At 44.4% G+C, this 16,489-nt stretch overlaps 1 long non-coding RNA gene across 1 annotated transcript; it reads left to right on the top strand.

Moving 5' to 3' along the window:
• Positions 1–9,368: 9,368 nt before the first annotated feature.
• On the top strand, positions 9,369–14,286 carry LOC131506482 (uncharacterized). Its single transcript, XR_009258966.1, has 2 exons — positions 9,369–9,681; positions 14,003–14,286. It is a non-coding gene; the product is annotated as an uncharacterized LOC131506482 (long non-coding RNA).
• Positions 14,287–16,489: the final 2,203 nt, after the last annotated feature.

Raw genomic sequence — 16,489 nt, 5'->3', positions numbered from 1 at the left:
TCTTTATCATTCCCAGAGAGATAACAACAGATATTACAACTCAGAAACAAGCATGGAGTTGTTTAAAAAAGGAAAGCATAACCATGTAGCGAACGTACTACACAGCTCAGCCAGAAACAGTATTTACATAATCCACGTAATGCAATCTGCTGTGATATAATCAAAAGAATGGTACAGTTATATATAAATGAGCAGTGATGGGCGGTAAAATCTATGCCATCGTCTTCCATGCGGGAAGATCAGAGCTAATGCTTAAAACTGCAAAAAGCAAAAGTACCATTATAAACAATACTGGTGAGAGACATACACATATATATGAAAAGAAAAAGTAAAACCACTGAAAGTGATAGCCTTGAGAAGAGGAAATTGGACAGCTGGGGGGTGGCACTAGAGGACTGATAGAATGGTATTTTGGCTAATGAGCTCTGAGAATTCTTTGATTCTTGAAACCATGTGTGTTTCATATGAAACCCAAATCGTGAAAGAGCTTAGGCTCTGGAATCAAGCTGTCTGATTAGTAGCTGGTTCTCATCTTTGGCTCCCTATAGGTCATTGGGAAGTCTATGTAACCTTTGAGTGTCTGAGCTATCTCCTCACCTGTCCAGCTGGGATCATGGAATTTTTGGAAGATGTAATGGGATAATGCTTATAAGGCATGGAGTATGGACCCTGGCACATAGTATGTGCTCAGTAAATGCTGCCTAGTGTTTTTATCATTGTTTTCCTACCCTCAGGGATCTGACTGAATTGGTCTGGGGCACAGCCTAGATACAGGGGTTTAAAAAGCTACCCAGGTGATTCTAACACATGAAGGAAAACCAGCAGTCTACAGCCTAGAGGAAGTGATAGGGAATATAACTACTGCTAAAAAAAACAAAAACAAAAAAATGATTCCTGCATGTTTCATTGTCTGTCATCCCACTTGAGTCCTACAGCATCCAGACGATAAAGATATGGAATGTTAGCACCCCAGTGATTTTCATTTTTCAAAAGAGTAAAAGTTGATGGAAATGTTGACTATACACAGAAGTTTTCTAAGTCGAACCTCACTTGCTCACTGAATTAGATTTGACTTCAAACATAAGTTTTCATAGGAAAATGCTGACCCTAAGACGATACTAAGACTCAGGCTTCAGAATGTAGCAAAAACTTTAAGAGCACACAATGTAAGCATAAAAATATTATGAAAAATATTAGCAAGCTCAAAGTTTTTTTTTAATATATATTTTTTTAACGTTTATTTATTTTTGAGACACAGAGAGACAGAGCATGAACGGGGGAGGGTCAGAGAGAGGGAGACACAGAATCGGAAACAGGCTCCAGGCTCTGAGCTGTCAGCACAGAGCCCGACCCGGGGCTCGAACTCATGGACCGCGAGATCATGACCCGAGCTGAAGTCGGCCGCCCAACCGACTGAGCCACTCAGGCACCCCAGCAAGCTCTAAGTTTTTGGGAGGTTCAACTACTGGCATCTTCAGAACACTTACGTCGAACCAACATCAAAAGCTTTGGAAAAAAGTCAATTTATTTCATCTTTAGAGATTTACAGTTCCGCCTCAAATTTCCAACACAACACAAAGTAGCTTAAGCAGAAGAGGGAGTTTGTAGGCTCAGGTAGCTGGGAGGACCCAAAGGGTGGTCAGAAGAATGAAAGGATGGGCAGAGGGAACCAGCACTTTAGGGGCCAGCATCGGAAGTCACGGTGCTCCTCACATTCCAGGGCTCCCTGGATGTGCAGGATACAGCAATGAAAACAACCATACAAAACTAAGAGATTTAAACAGCATGCAAAAATAAAAAGATGTCCACCTCAGAGGATAAACATTTGTTCAAGAGCAGTGAGGAGGCCAGTGAGATCCAAAGATGAGGGGGACAGCAGGTTATAGGATAAACTATTGTGAGACTTTGGCTTTACTCTAAGTGACATGAGGTTCCTTTGAAGGATTCAGAGGAGTGACAGAATATAATTAATGCTTCAAAACTTTGTGCAAGCAAACAACCAAATGACCCCTTTGTTGTATGCAAAAGTGAATGTGGATGAGCAAAACAGGAGCAGGAAGCTAAGAAGCTAGCAGGTAGGAGGTTACGACTTTTCAGGGGAGACACTATGCTGGTTGGACTTAAGGTTGTCATAGCACAAATGATGAGATGTCATCATGTCACCAGGATCTGGTTCTTTTTCAAAGGTGGGGGTTAAAGGACTCACCATAGATTTCACTGGGCTGCAAGGACAGCGAGACATGGTTGATTTCATGCTACCAGGACTCTCTCCCTCCCCATGAATCCTCATGAATGCATCGATCCATCTTTCATCTCTGTCTGTCCTCAACTTCATTCTAATTCTCTACACGGCAGGCAATGACATGGTGTCCAAGAGCCCGAAATTCATACCCTCCCAGCTAGCAACCATAGGAGCATCTGTATACATCAGACCTCAATAAGGTCCTATTTGGGTCATGGGCCTAACCCTTGAATCAATCACTGTTGTCAGGAAGATGCATTCAATGATTGTCCAGACCTAGAATACACACTCACCCCCATGAGTGCTTACCCCCAGGGCCGTGTTTCTGGAATTAGAAAGTCAGGAAAAGCTCTCCAGGCATGGAAACGGTCTAACCCATGTCCCCCACCCCAGTGAACACCAACTTGTTTCCCCTTTGAGATTTCTCTTCTTCCCCAGACGCTGAAGTCTCTCCCTTTCCCCGAAACTCAGAACAGCTTTCAACATGGGGCACTCACCTCAAAAGGGATATTGTTCTTTCATTATCTAACGGTAAGAAATCAAATTAAAAGTCCCAGTAATTTTAAATCTGGCCTCAGGATCCAGCTTAGTCTGTCACTCAAAAGCAGGTTGAATAGGGAGGGGAAGAGAGAGAATTTCGAATTGCCAGAAAGATCCTCCAGCCCCCATGAGCCTAACTGTTGAAAGAGTCTCTCAAATACTTTCACAAAAAGATGCCCAGAGAAGCATTTCTAGTCAGTTCTCTGAGAGTCTTGACATGTTTTAGAGCAAGATATGCCTGCATTTTTCACCTTACCTAGGCTTTACCTTAACTCTTTGTCAACTAAGAATTCTTGGCTACAAACCAGCTCTACCCCTAACATTTGTGAGTTTTGGAAAACCTCTGCTGAAGAACTGAGGAAATAGTCCATAGTCTGAAAATAAGCAAATGATGTGGCCATTTGGGATCTTGAAGGGTGTGTTTTCAAAATGGCAGGGGGCCCCGTGTGCTGTGGCACGGGCTGCCAGTCCTCATTAACATTCAGGGACTGCTGCGATGAGTCCGATCGTCGATCCCACTGAGGCTGCCATCTTTACCCTTCCTTCTGGAACACCTGCTCCCACAGTCACTGAGAAAGACTGATCTCTGTTGACAGTTTCCCCTACCCCAAACACCCCCGGGCTGTTTATGGTAAATAGCGCACACTAGTGAGGTTCTATTGATCTCTCTTTCCCAGACACCCCACCATCTCCTCCCACCCCACTCTGATTTTTGTTCGTCTGCCACCTGGAAGCAGCAAATGCTGCTCCTCTTGCTTTTCTGCATACCAGAGGCAACGATAATATTTACAGTGGCGGCGAAAGGCCCTTCCTGCTGTCTTCACAGCTCTGGAGCTCAACTGTGGTGAGACCCAGGGAGAGCCAAATGCAGAGAAAGGGCTCCTTCCCTCTGCTTGCCTAGAGAGGTGTTCACTTCCGGCCTAAACTCCAGATGTGACTCTGTATAGAAGCCCCTCCCTTGACCATCTGGGGCAATGGTAACCAGGGACTTCCCAGAAGTTTCCAAAAATGAAAGCGCCCCTCTAGGTGTTCAAGAAAAGGTTACACTTCCTTTTGGAAGAGAGTTACAGAAGAGAGGAACACACCTGGTTGAATTTGATGAGCTGCCTTCAAACAGATTTCATGTGCCCCAGAGGAAACAAAGACAACCATTAAGGTATAGGAATAAAATAATACTAATTAATTAATCAATGTAATTTTGTATATATTTTTACTTTTTAAATCTTTTTTAAGTTTATTTATTTACTTTGAAAGAGAGAGCAAGCAAGAGCGAGCTGGGAGTGGCAGACAGAAAGAGAATCCCAAGCAGGCTCCACACTGCCAGCATGGAGCCCAATGCAGGGCTCAAACTCACCAATTGTGAGATCATGACCTGAGCCAAAATCTAGAATTGGGTGCTTAATCGACTGAGCCACCCAGGTACCCCTGTATATATTTTTAAACAAATATACTAGTATAGAAGTATAATCACATCATTTAAAAATGAACACGTAATTTGAGGCTACATGCTCAAATTGTTACTGCTTTGGGTAAATGTTTAAAATAGTTTGAAAACCATTGAACTAGGAGACACTCATTTTCTTTTCTGACACTGAAATTCTATGGTTCTGTGATTTTATGTCTTAGAACAAAGTCTGCCATGACAGACCTGATAAGCAGAGGTGAAACAGACAACTGGCCTCCCAGTGGCAGCCAGATTCTAGTAGAATTTCTGCCACCTGGGCCTTTTTGCTGCCTCCCCACTCCTCACCTCTAACGCCACAGAAGGAGGTGAGGGAGGTTACAGGCACAGGGCAGAGGATGGGCCTCCTTGCTGCCCACCCAGGGCTCCCTTCCTTCTGGGGGTACAGCTGCACCAAGTATTGAGAACAGGTTGCACCTGACAAAAAAAAAATGATGGCTTCTGTCTTGAGACACATGCCGCATAGGTGGTACCATTTTATTCTAGTTCTGTTTAGGTTTTTGGCTGCACACTGGCCACATCACCCCTAGCTTCAAACCAGAAGGGCCTGTCTATTGATCTTCTGCCCCAACTCTGACCACATGGTAGTTTCTCATTTGGGGATTAAGATACGATTTTTCTCAACCTTCCACATATCGTTACTCCTTTCCCATTCAACTTTTCTCATTTGCTTTTCTATCATTTTCCTTCTTTCTATTACTTAATTTCACTTTCCTCTTCTTTCCGAGGATCTGTGGCCTGCTCATGGCCAGCTCCCTTTAGGCAATACAAACGTCATTCCATTTGGTAACCATTTTTTGGTCTTATTTATTTATTTATTTTGAGACTGAGAGAGAACAAGTGGAAGAGGGGCAGGGGGAGGGGGGAGAGAGAATCCCAAGCAGGCTCTGCACTGTCAATCAGAACCCGATGCGGGGCTCAAACTCATGAACTGTGAGATCATGACTTGAGCCCAAATCAAGAGTCTGACACTTAACCGACTGAGCCTCCCAGGCACCCCACATTTGATAATCATTTTGTAAAGACCATGTATGGAGTCTGAACCTTCTCTTCAGTTGTACCACATCCCTTAAGCACATCTAACCCCTCCTCCAAACACTTCCTGTCTGGAAAACTAATGATTTATTTAAAAAAAAAAACCACACAGCTTAGATGTCATCTCTTCCAGAAGCCTTCTCTGGTTCCTTATACACCATCCACACAAGCTAATCAATCCCTTCCTTGCACTTTCTACAAATACTTTATTTTTTATTAACATATAACTGATATATAACATTGTTTTAGTTCCAGGTGTAGAGATGAGATTTCATATTTGTATGTATTGCACAATGATCACCATAATACATTTAGTTGACATCCATCACAATACAAAGTCAGAAAATTTTCTTTCTGATGAGCCCTTTTAAGAGCTACTCTCTTAGCAACTTTCAAACACACAATACATATTATTAACTGTAGTCACCATGCTGTACATTACATCCCCAGGACTTGTTTCACAACTGGAAGCCTGTGCCTTTTGACCCCTTCTGCACACTCTTCATTCACAGCACCAATGATCCTTGGTTGCACCAGTATATTTACATGTCCATCTCACGTGCTGGTTTGTAAACTCATCCAAGGCCAAGGCTGAAAGGCTACCCACAGCTCCTAGCACAGTGCCTGGTGCAAATCAGATTCCTAATAAATGCAGTGAAGGAAGGAAGGAAGAATATCTGAAGTCAACTACTCTTGGCCTCGCCATTAACCCCCTAGAATGTGGCCAACTGCAAAAGTAACAATAACAAAGCTAATATTTATTGTATGCTTTCAGTGAGAAACCAATTAAATATGTAAGTGGTGGAGTGGAGACTGCCAGACCAATTATATACTCTGTTAACTAAGAAGCAAACTCCTTTTTCCTACATACCTTGAAAAAGCATGTTCCAGACTAAATGACAGTATCCTACTTGTTTGGTTCTAATGGCCACGTTATTTCTTGGGTTCTTTTCTATCTTTTAATCACAGTGTATACACGATTATTCCTGGACTTCATGGATTTAAATTTTGCACCAGGAACAGTGACATCTCTTGTTCCTGGAAATTTACTGGGAACTTTTCAGTTCTCAAAAGGCTGAATCTAGCTGAAACACAACTTTATTTATTAAAAAAATTTTTTTTCAACATTTATTTATTTTTGAGAGAAAGAGAGAGACAAAGCGTGAGCTGGGGAGGGGCAGAGAGAGAGAGGGAGACACAGAATCCAAACCAGACTCCAGGTTCTGAGCTGTCAGCACAGAGCCCAATGCAGGGCTTAAACCCATGAACCACAAGATCATGATCTGACCCGAAGTTGGACGCTTAACTGACTGAGCCACCCAGGTGCCCCTGAACCACAACTTTACATGAATACGGTTTTCTTCTTTTTCTTCTCCAACAGGGAATATTATTTTTTTATAAAAGGTGCAGCAAATTGAAAAAAGCAAACAAATGCAATTTACTAATTTTGATGACTAACTTCTCCATCGGATTCCTCATCCACAGCCATGACAAATCACGTATTTTTTTCATGTATCTTTTACATTTGGTGCTCGTTTACATTCTGTATGTCTCTCCCTCCCTCCTTCTCTGTCTCACACACAACATACACATACACACACACACATACCTGAAGCCCTGTAGCTTTAATTCCTAGGCCATGAAAACTTTTGCACATGTGAGTGCTCTCTTCTCTCTTAGCCTTACAACCAAGTCAGCCCTTACTACCCAAAGCTCACTACTGGCAGCTGCTCAGAGACCAACAGAACCCGAAACAGTAATGCACCCCTGAGGGGCTCTGCCCAAGCGTGCCTGTCCCCAGTTTCCACTCCCAGACTGACACGCCCATCCCAGCAATGTGCTATGAAGAAAAATTCTCTCACAAGGCATGGCAATCCCACGCTGTCCTCTAACTTCAAAACATACATTTTCCCTCTCTGGTCGATGCTACAATCACGGTCTCAGGAAACTGATCATTGAACTGATATTTGATCTGAGTGCTAAGATTGTCAGCTACCTGAAAACCGTGATCCTGGGTGACTCAGAGCCTCTTTGGATCATCGTGAAACTGACCAAAATTACATTTCCCCCTCTTTTTCGTTCTCTCTCTGATCTGCCCACTCTCCTATTCTCTCTGCTTCTATATAAGGTCATTGTGAGGACAGACATGATAATGTTTGTGAATTGCCCTGAATTCCTACAAAGGAGGTTTATAAACTCAAAACACTATTGCTTTTCAAGATGTTATTTTTAGTGCTCTGCAAACACTGTTAACATATGTTTAGAGATAAAAGGAGTCCTGTGGAGGGATGGTGGTGATGGTCACACAGCAATGTGAACGTACTTAGTCCACTGCACTGTTCACAGAGGTTTCGATGGTAAATTTTATGTTATGGGCATTTCCCTACAATTCAAAAAATTAATATGCAAACAAAGAGTCCACAACAAAAACAAAAAACCTTTATATTATCTGACTGTTTAGAAAGCAGGTTTCCTGGCATCCAGCCCCTAGGCACCCCCTGTTTTGCCTATTTGCATCTCCTTGCCCTCTGATCTGTTGTCAAAACCTCACCGAGGCTGAGAGAGGGCTAAAGCTGGAAAGGCTGCAGATGGGTGGCCCTCCTCACCCCTCCCTCCCACATTACGGATGAGGAATGAGGCTCATCTGAACGAAACCGTCAACTACAATTTAAGGTTCCTAATTTCGGGTCCAAATTTGTTTTTCTGGAAGAAAGTGGGACATCACTCTGTGTATCATCGGTAGCAACACCCCTACTACTAGTAACGATCACGGTACAAATCTGCAACCTCCTTCATCACACCAATCTTGCTGGCCTTGGGAAGGGTGACAGGGAGCTGCACCCGGCATGCTGAGACAACCTGCCATCACACTGGCCTCCTCCACCAGCACACCCCCAAGGCTGCTGCTCTAGGGGTGACAGGCCCAAGGGGCCACACGCTGGGGTGAGTCTGATTTCTGGCCACCTGTCCCTTGGGTTTTAGGTGACCAGCTTTTAATCCAGTACCATCGCAGATAACTGAACACCAGATCTCACCAGAAAATGGACATTTTACACCTGCGTTAACAAAGTCATCAAGGGGCTTTAGGAGAGGCTGACTTAACCTTAGATACCTTGGCTGAGTTGGGCCACAGTAACTGAACCTGCACCTTTGGAAAGAGCTCTCTCTGGAAACAGGTCTGCTGCACACAGAGTGTGATCACCAGGCAGGGCCCATCCTGGGAGAGGAAACACGGCTGCACTAGTAGCAGAGAGACTTTTAGAAGAGTGGGAAGGGTCCTTAGCGACCCAGTCCGACCCCCTTGGTTCATAGATAAGGATCTGAGGACTGAGGCAGGTAGGGTGCACTCAGCGACCTGTCCAAGGCTGCTGGCCAGTCAGCTCTGTCCGGGAGTCGAAGGCGAGCATTTTTACCAGCTGGGATCCAGCGCTCTTCCCGCCACACTATTCCACCTGTGGTGAGGGAGGCAGAAAGGTGTGCACAGGCTTTGGAGCCAGGCCATCCACACATCCTTCCCCTCTCTCCCTCTACTGTAAGGTTTGGCCAAGTCACCCTTCTTGTGCCTCAGTCTCCGCTATAAAATGGGCACACTCATTCCCATCTTTAAAGATGGACACGAAAGTTAAATCAAACGATGTGAGTGAAGTGCCACCAGTTTCTGGCACAGTACGTGCCCCACAATGGTAGTAGCTAGTATTTATTCCCGTACAACTGCCCCCCATCCATGGGGGATATGTCCCAACACCCCCAGCGGATGGCTGAAACCAGGGATAATACCAAACCCTCTATATACTCTTTTTCACATACATACATACCTATGATAAAGCTTCATTTCTAAACTAGACACAGTAAGAGAAGAGCAACAATAACTAATCATAAAATTGTACAAATTATTGCACTGCACTCACCCTCCTTCTTGCGAGGCCTCCCGAGGATGACACGCCCACGTGAGGAAAAGAAGCGAGGAGAACGACTTCGGCGTCGTAACACTAGGTGGGCGGCTCCCGACGTTATGACGTTATGGCGTTACGGCGCTATGACGCTGACGCTGACGCTGACGCTGTAGCGTCAGAAGGAGGAGAATTTGCCTCTGGCCGGCGGTGGCCGGCGGGTAACCGAGACCTGGAAAGCGAAACCACCGACTGGGAAGGGGGAACTACTGCCCTTGGGCCACCACGGCTTTCTGAGCGTAATGGGCGTCCTCCAGGGCAGGATTCCAAATGCACCGTGGGTCCTGCTTGTTGGACTGGGGCACGTCCAGAACCAAGAGCGAGGGCTCCAATTTGGAATGGAGGAGCGCATGGAAGGAAGGCTGCCCCGGCCAACTGGGGTGCCAGCAGGTCAGAGGGACTCTAGGCAGCTGGCTGACATGTCCAGGATACCATGTTCCTGACACCTAATGGTAATTAGATTCCATATATCTAATGGTAATTAGATGACTTCCACAAAATTCAACAAGGGCGGCAAAGAATAAAGCCCTTACGCTTCCAGGTTGGAAAAAGAGAGGCTGCTCCCCATGAGTAGGCTTGAGGGAGCAGGCAGATTAGTGTGGGAGGTGCCCTCCAAGCACATGTAGAGGAGGGTCCACGGGGCTTTATTTCTTGGCTCTGGGGGGACACACAAAGAATGCTAATGGCTTAGCTGTCTCAGGACATAATAACATAGCATCCACCCAGGCCAGTGGTCCTCGAAGTATGGTTCTCCAACCAGCAGTACCTGGGAGCTTGTTAGATGCAAACTCTTCGGGCCCCATCTTGAACCTACTGAATCAGAAAACTCTGAGGATGGGCTCCAGCAAACTATTTACCAAACCCTCCAGGTGATTCTTAGACATCTACAATTTGAGCACCACCGACCTAAGCCATTTCTCCTGATTTCCTGGTTGATCGCCCAGTGGCTATCAATCTTGGCTGCACAGAAGCCGCCCGGTGCTGAGTCTACAATTCACGGCAGTTAAATCAGAATCTCTGGGATCGGACCCAGGCACCAGCTTTTTTAAGACTCCTCAGGTAATTTCAATGTGCAGCCAAGCTTGAGACCCACTGATTTGGAGCAAGAATTTGAATGAAGCAGTTAAGTCATTCATACCATTTGTGTGAATGCAATAGTGCCTGAGTATCAATCAATTTAGGGGGGGGGGGGCACCACCATTTCTGTTGCTCAGTCTTCGTGTTTGTTTTTCCCACTACTACTTCCTCAACTGTCCACTGCAGGTTCTGGATCCCCAAGAGAAGTTCTGAATACATTTGTTCCTCCTACCCATTCACCCACCTCGACTACTATTGAATTAACGTTATTGAATTCACTAGCTAGTGTTAAGATCCAAGAGGAAGCTCTATTCGTTCTCTTGGAATCCACCAGTGAATTTCCAAATTAAAGGCAATTATTTTTTAGTTTCCATCATATATGTGTCTCTTATGTGTCAGGTTTCGTCTGTAGTGTTCTTGTTAGGTTTATGTATTTTATTCAGCTTTCGGATCAACACCAAAGTAGGCTCATAAAATCCTAGCTGGTTTAGGTTTTGTTTGGCCTTATGAAACATGCAAGTGTTTCACCTGGTAGAAGACTTAACAGTGGAGACAGTAGGTGGGCCTTGCCAGTCTCCTCTGCCGGGGCGGGATGGGAAGGGGTGCGGTGGTGGACAGGAAAAGAGAATCTGTTGATTCCCCCAGTACTCTGTACACTGGATTACAAGAAAGGTGGTAAATAGCCACGGGACCAACACTTTCAGGTTCTAATAAAAATACTATGTTTAAAGATGGGGCCAATAGGATAGTATATCTAAGATGTCATCATAAAGGCTAGCCTTCTGGTTTTAGATTCAGACCAATTACTTGGAAGTTTTAGCCATCTTCCAAGTAGCTCAGCATAGAAATGTTTACAGTTTGTGGAGTTAACAATTTTTAGTCTGCCGATACAAATCACATGTTCCTTCTCAGAAGATTTCCTAGGGTAGCAACTTTCACAATGTCTCTAGGAGTTCTGAAGCTCCCTAAATTCTGTTTAGGGAGAAATGGAGAGTAAATATACTTGTACATGTTTCTCTGCACACATCAGAATAAACCATCACCCTGATCTCTCTGCAACTTTCCTGTATTAGCACTGAAAGTCCCATGTCCACTTTCCATTCTGAGCAAACTAGGATAACTGGTCACCCCACATATGCCCAGAGATGCTTGTTGAACGTCTGCATTCTTTATAAATCTTCCCCTCTGTTTGACTCATGCACTGCTTTATCTCAAACCATTATCACTTGGTGCTTAGACCACACACACACACACACACACACACACACACGCTAAACACCCCCAGTTTCCTCCTTGCAATGCTGTTGCAAATACATTCTTTTATTTTGCTTGAATTCTACTTCATGTTTTCCCCACTGCCATCACCACCCTATCTCTCCACAGGATGATTCCAAAAACATCTTGTTCTTTTTAATCAGACTGCCAGAACAAATGTAGAGAAGAAAGGAGAGTGATTCCCGTTGTTTCAGAACTGAAACTAGATGAAAGACTACATCATAAAAGTTAGAGTGCCGTTTTGTTCAATGAGATAAATCTTTATTGCTTGTCCCTAAAGTGCCAGATACCGTGCTACACTGCACTCACAGTAAGACGAGTCCCCAATAGCAAACTAATAAATGAGACAAATGTGTCCCCTTCACTCAATAAGACTCACTGGCATCCTACATTTCCTCATTCCTTGATTTTCCACTGGAGTGGGCACACACAGCTTAGGTTTTTGCCGTCCCTTATCTCAGGCTGCTAGCAGCAATTGACTGAATCCATTGCCAATTTGTTCTTTCTAATCTCAGTGCTGCTCCAGAATTATTATAATAAATTCAATTAATTTCTCATAGCGATTCCAAAATCTGTCCACACGGAAGCTCCTTCCCCCATCCATCATGCAGCACGGGGCTTTGTCGTCTGTCTACGTGAGATCAACGCTGTTTGGTGGGGTTCCAGCTAACATTCGCTTTCCTACATTAAGTTTTCCCGTGCTCATCGTGACCATTTTCTCTCACCCTGTTGCCTTAAATAAGAAAATATATTTTCTCCCCTCTGAGGCTCCTTCCTTCATCCTCTATCATGTCTTTAACTTGCTTCTTCAATCATTTCCCATCTGATGTGTTTTTGTCCTGCCCTTTGACTACTCTTCAGCGTGCAAATGTGCTTATATCACAATTACTCTTTTTTTTTTTTTTTTTAATTTTTTTTTTTTCAACGTTTATTTTATTTTTTGGGACAGAGAGAGACAGAGCATGAACGGGGGAGGGAGAGAGAGAGGGAGACACAGAATCGGAAACAGGCTCCAGGCTCTGAGCCATCAGCCCAGAGCCTGACGCGGGGCTCGAACTCACAGACCGTGAGATCGTGACCTGGCTGAAGTCGGACGCTTAACCGACTGCGCCACCCAGGCGCCCCTCACAATTACTCTTAAGAAAACGTTTTTTAAGTTTACTTATTTTGAAAGAGACAGAGGCAGCATAGGCAGAGGGGAAGAGAGACAAGAAAAGAGAGAGAATCCCAAGCAGGCTCCATGCTGCCAATGCAGAGCCTGACGTGGGGCTTGAACTCATCAAACCGTGAGACCATGACCTGAACCAAAACCAAGAGTCAGACATCTAATCAACTGAGACACCCAAGTGCCCCAAGAAGTTTTTTTTTTTTAATTTTTTTTAATGTTTTTTAATTTTTGAGACAGAGAGAGACAGAGCATGAATGGGGGAGGGTCAGAGAGAGGGAGACACAGAATTGAAACAGGCTCCAGGCTCTGAGCTGTCAGCACAGAGCCCAACGCGGGGCTCAAACTCACGGACCACGAGATCATGACCTGAGCCGAAGTCGGCTGCTTAACCGACTGAGCCACCCAGGCGCCCCAAGAAGTTTTTTTTTTTTTAAAGAGGTGATCTGATTTCCACCGACACTATGGAATTTGCATACCTTTCCCTCTTTCCACCACCCTCTGCCCTTGTCTTTCTCATCTACTGCTCCCATTAATTTCTCAACCTCGTGCAGCCTGGGACTGGCTCCTGCTAAACCGAACTTTTCTCCCAGGGCATACCAATAAACAACTTGTAAAATGTGGTGCCTCTTCTAGGCTCTCACCCAGCCCAGCCCCTTGGCATCATTTGAGAGTATTGTTAGTTTCGGCCTCTCTCACATTCCGTATCCTGACTCTTCTTGTTCTTCTCTCTCTTCCATAATTCCTGCCTCCTCCCAGTCTTACTCTTGACCTCATCCAGTTCCATGGGCTGCTGCTCCAGCTCTATTCTCTTGACCCCCACATATACCCCCCCCTCAACTCTCCTCCGCATTTTCTATCCATATTTCCAAACACCTAAAAGACTGCTCCACATGGAAAAATTCCAAGATCCTCAGACTCAGTGTGCTAAAAATCAAGTTCATTACCATCATGTCTAAAACCTGTCTCCCTGGGTTTTCTGTCTTACTTCCTGCATCCACTCCACTAGAGACTCGTATGTTATTCTTGACTTTTCAATTCCTAATTGCTAGGCATTTGGCTAATAACATTATGTACTTTTATTTTTGGAACTTTTTGTTGCAAATGGCAGAATCTGAACTCAGGTTCAATAAGAAAATGGGATGTTCTGGCTTGTGGAACCAGACCACAGAAAGGGTTGTTTCACGTGAATGGTACCAGATTTCTTTCCTTACCTCCGATCTCAGCTTTTGTTTGTGTTTTTCTCATTCTTCCAGGTTTCTTCATGTGAAGGGGGCCATGGTCAGCAGCAGCTCTGAAGGCACACCCTGTTAACAAGAATGGGAAGAGACCGTTTATATGTGCCAGGCACCATCCTGGGCACTTCAAAGCCCGCAAGTCGAGAAGAAAGAGAAAAAAACATTCTCCACTGCAAATTTAGAGAATCCACAGACAGAGTCTACAGTGGGCCGATGTAAGTCATGTCCCCACCACTAGAACAATTGCTGGGTCAAGAACCAGTGGAGCAACCGCCAGACGTGGACATCTGACTACACACTGGTGAGCTTGGGTATTTCGAGTCGGAAGAGTCCAATGAACCACAGCAGGTCGAAAACATGCAGGGCTAGATTTGGGGGTAAGAAACTGAAATGTAAAAACTCGACAGTGCTTATTAAGGTCCGCAGGGCTTCACATTATCTTACAAAAATTAAGGGGCCAACAAGGAACGGTATCCGAATAGATGTTCCATCCACCAAGGGAAAACAAAAAACAAAAAAACCCATGCAGAAGAGAACCACAATGTTCCTCAGAACACAGTTTTTGGAATATACTAAAATCCAAATAAATGTGTCCCCAGAGCCCCAAATTTTATGCCAATAGTTCCTAGCTCCTACAAGTATAGAATACCTTTTGAAATTAAAAAAAGTTTTAAACTTCTACATAATAGTGATTATAATGATAAATCGCACAGTGATGATGAGACAGGATGGCATGCCTTTGTACAACATCACCTATTCAGCCTACAGGCAGGTTTCATCTCTTGGACTGAGCCTGAGGGTCCATGGAGGCCTGTGGTCATAAGCTTTGGAAGGAGGTATTGAAATTGATATTACTGATAAAAATCTCAATGATGCCCCCATGTGATGTCTGTTTTTAAACAATCTAACTTTCCGGTCCCTTTTTTTTTAATGTTTATTTCTTTTTGAGAGAGAAATAACGCGAGTGGGGAGAAGGGCAGAAAGAGAGGGAGACACAGAATCTGAAGCAGGTTCCGGGATCTGAGCTGTCCATACAGAGCCTGATGTGAGGCTCAAACCCATGGACCGTGAGATCATGATCATGATCATGAGCCGAAGTCAGGTGCTTAACCAGCTGAGCCACCCAGACACCCCTCCAGTGTCCCTTTTTAATAAGGTAAATAGTTGCCAATTTCACCTGTAGGTAACTGCACAAGTTAACTTGATGCTGGTTGTTGTCTGGGCCTCCATGATACCGCACATATGGGCTGCTATTTCTTGTCGTGGTTGGTATTCCCTCTATTTTTCATCTGTTTCTGCCTCTATAGTTCCTCTGATTATTGACTTCTCATTCACCAGATTTGTAAACATAATGAAGCCTAAAAGGGGCACACATGAATATGAATTCCATGGTATGTATTAATTAAGCCTTCCGCTGTAATATTTTGGGGAGGTCTTTCTCCCAAGAGTGAATGTTGCCACCCGACAGGTGTGTGATGAGATGTTATTTTCATCTTCCATCGTGTAAGGTTCAGGATGTACCTGGAAACATCCTAGGGGGTAGGGGTGCCCCACATCGCTGTTGTGAGAAGCATTCCTCCACGCCCAGCTCAGTGGAACTTAAGAATGGATGAAAACAAACTTTCAAGAATGTTTGGTTTCCATGTTAAGCTATGTCATCTGTTATCTTCCTTTTGCCTTTAAATGTGACCCAAAGACCTTCCAACAAAATGGAATGCAGCCTTGTATGAAATCAACTTAATCTCTTATTTGTGATTTATCACAGAATACTTGTCCTGAGTATTATTAGGCTGTAACGCTATTCTATTTATTTTGTAGACATTTTTTTAAAGGAAAGGAAAAGCCACTTGAAGTTTGATGTTAAAAAGAGAAAGCTATACAGTGTGTTCTACATTTGAAATTCCACACACTGTCAATAATCTGGATTTTCCCTGTAAAGAGAGACATACATCCTTTTCCTGATTTCTCCATTTCAGTGTTCGCTTTTACTATATGCCCAGTTCCCCTCGTTCAGTTAAATGTGTGTGAAGTCTGAAGCTTTCTAAGAAATGCCCTGCCCCAGCCAGGATCAAAGGGAATGCTTCTGGAATGGGATATCAGTAGCACGGCTCCCCTGGTTCGCTTTTTCTCACTCCACATTTTTTATTGTCAGCAGTGAATACCTTTCAGAAACAAAGCCACCTGCTATCCAATACAAGGATTGCCGAGTCTTTGTGTGTACGTGCGTGCGCGTTGGGCTGGGGGACACTCAGTGTGTGTGTTGCTGGGTGGGAGTTATTTACATGTCTGACTCTCTTCAGGCTATTGCAAACTGTTCCACAAACTGGCATTAACCTCCCAGGAGGGCGTGAAGCTCCAAATGGCCAGGTCAGGGAGTGACCACTCCGTCACCCCTCCATAGGAAGGGTCAGAAGTCATGCCATGAAGGCTCTCGTGCTGAGAGGCATCTAGCTTAGCAGAGTGAGCATTGACCTGTGGTGGGGGGAGGTCAGGAGATCCTTGCCT

This window comes from Neofelis nebulosa, chromosome 3 (genome assembly GCF_028018385.1).
Source record: "Neofelis nebulosa isolate mNeoNeb1 chromosome 3, mNeoNeb1.pri, whole genome shotgun sequence".
Taxonomy (NCBI): Eukaryota; Metazoa; Chordata; class Mammalia; order Carnivora; family Felidae; genus Neofelis; species Neofelis nebulosa.
The sequence above is the reverse complement of the archived record's forward strand: the minus strand, read 5'-3'. Positions and strand labels throughout refer to the sequence as shown.